We start from the raw sequence: 2,600 nt of genomic DNA, 5'->3' as shown, positions 1-2,600 counted from the left end.
CGTCCAAATCAAAAATGTCTCTGTACGATGAAAACAGGTGATTTAACTCGCGAGCTTGCGACGAAGGAAGGTCCGACGCTATCATTTTTGCGATGTCACCAGAGGTGGACCAACGATCCTTGGAAGCATTCGGCGCTACCATGAAGCCGTCAATGGACACGACAGAAATTTGGCATTCCTCCAGAGGGAAAAGCGTGGACAGCGACATCCACTCGGGGAGAACTTGGGGCAAAGAACCAAAATTAAGGAAAGGCAGGCTGATTTGGTTGTTGGCGAGGGTGACGACAGTGTAAGGAAGAGCCACGTGGTGTATGAGGAGGACGTCGGTTATAGGGGAAACGACGTAGTCGCCGTCCGGAAGAGGCGGGCATGGTGACAAAGGGACGTAGGACATTGTTTTAGGAAGCAAGCGGGCATGTCCTGTGGAGAAGAGGTGGTTGGACAGCTTACTGTCCGTGACAGGACCGGTCGGCAGGTCCAGACGAAGAGTACCCGTTCTTTCTCTTTCTCACGTAGTTAATTAAAAAAATAGTAACGTCACTTTCGGTAAAAAAATCCAACCATTTCCTTATGCCTTCTTTGGCGTTGTAGACTGCCGGCATTTCTTTCTATATTTCCTAACGAGCCCCTCATTTCCAAACCCTATTATCGTGCGAAAGCTTAGCGAGGGCCTCGGTTCTGGCAGCCTTGTTGCCAAAGTAGCATAAGAGGGTTTCCCGCCAGTTACGCGGTTATGTCAGGCTGTAGACGTTCGCGTCCAACCCCGTTGGTTGAAAAGAAGGTCCCCTTCTCCCCATATAGTCTGAGTGGCGCTGGCTACCACCCTCAAGAGTCAGATACAGTTGTACTAAAATATAAATACGTCAGAAAGTGAAGGAGAACACAGTTGCCCAGATAGTCGAATCGGTAAGGCATTCGAGATTTAATCGAAAGGTGTGGGTTCGGTTCCCACTCTGGGCGGGTGTTTTTCTTTCTCTCTTTCTTTCTTACATAGGGTTTAAAAAAACAATGTAACGCCACTAACGGTAAAAAATATTCTGACCATTCCCCTTTGCCTTCTTTGGTGTTGTAGACTACCGGCATTTCTTTCTATATTTCCTAACGAGCCCCTCATTTCCAAACCCTATTATCATGCGAAAGCATAGCGCTGCTCTCGGTTCTGACAGCCTTGATGCCAAGGTAACATACGAAGGTTTCCCGCCAGTTACCCACTTATGACAGGCTGTAGACGTTCGCGTCACGCTCTGGGGGTTGAAAAGAAGATCCCCTTCTTCCCGTGTAATCTGAGTGGCGACGGCTACCACCGTCAAGCGTCAGATACAGTTTTACTAAAATATAAATAGCTCAGAAAGTGATGGAGAACACAGTCGCCCACATAGCCGGATTGGTAAGGCATTCGAGATCTAATCCAAAGGCGTGGGGTCTGTCCCCACTCACGTAGTGAATTAAAAAAAAGTAATATCAGGTCACTAACGGTAAGCAATATTCTAATCATTCCCCTATGCCTTCTTTGGCGTTTTAGACTGCCCGCATTTCTTTCTAAATAGAAATGCATATATATATATATATAAATATATAAATATATATATATATATATATATATATATATATATATATATATATAGATATATATATATATATATATATATATATATATATATATATATATATATATATATATATATATAGAGAGAGAGAGAGAGAGAGAGAGACAGAAATAAAGATTGGCAGTCAAGTCGTGGGTTAAAATCTCACCTGGAGGGCATTTTTTTCTCCACTTTCTTTCTCAATTCTTTATCGGTTCCAATGACCTACCACATCCTCCCGTTTGCTTTCCGAGGTTTTCTTGACAGCCAACCCTTATCTCTGTATTATTACAACGAGCCCATCTTTTCCAATTCTGATTCGCTACATGCATAATGCAACGACACTAACGGTAAAAAATAGTCTAAACATTCCTCTACGCCTTCTTTGGCGTTTGTAGACTGCCGGCATTTCTTTCTCTATTTCCTAACGAGCCCCTCATTTCTAAATCCCATTATCGTGCGAAAGATTAACGATGCCCTCAGTTATGCAGCCTTGATGCCAGGGTAAGATAACAGGGTTTCCCTCCAGTTACCCGCTCATGACAGGCTGTAGACGTTCGAGTCAAGCCCCGGGATTCGAAAAGAAGGTTCCTTTCTTCCAGTATAGTCTGAGTGGCGCTGTCCACCACCCTCAAGCATCAGATACAGTTCTAGTAAAAATAAATACCCCAGAAAGTGAAGGAGAACACAGGCGCCCAGATAGACGAATTGGTAAGGCATTCGAGATTTTATCAAAAGGCGTGGGTTCGGTCCCCACTCTGGGCGCGTGTTTTTCTTTCTTTCAACTTAAATTATAAAAAAATATAACTTCACTAATGGTCACAAAACAGTCTAACTGTTCCCGTATGCCTTCTTTGGCGTTGTAGACTGCCGGCATTTCTTTCTGTATTTTCTAACGAACCCCTCATTTCCAAATGATATTATCCTGCGAAAGCTTAGCGAGGGCCTCGGTTCTGGCAGCCTTGATTCCAACGTAGCATGAAAAAGTTTCCCTCCGGTTACTCCCTCATGACA

At 44.0% G+C, this 2,600-nt stretch overlaps 1 non-coding gene across 1 annotated transcript; it reads left to right on the top strand.

Annotated features, from left to right (window-relative positions):
- Nucleotides 1–888: 888 nt before the first annotated feature.
- On the top strand, nucleotides 889–960 carry Trnak-uuu (transfer RNA lysine (anticodon UUU)). The gene has a single exon. It is a non-coding gene; the product is annotated as a tRNA-Lys (tRNA).
- The last annotated feature ends 1,640 nt before the right edge of the window (nucleotides 961–2,600 follow it).

This window comes from Haemaphysalis longicornis, unplaced genomic scaffold, assembly GCF_048455015.1.
Source record: "Haemaphysalis longicornis isolate Haplotype H1 unplaced genomic scaffold, Haemaphysalis longicornis Haplotype H1 scaffold_11, whole genome shotgun sequence".
NCBI classification, from domain to species: domain Eukaryota; kingdom Metazoa; phylum Arthropoda; class Arachnida; order Ixodida; family Ixodidae; genus Haemaphysalis; species Haemaphysalis longicornis.
This window is presented reverse-complemented; position numbering and strand designations above follow the sequence as displayed.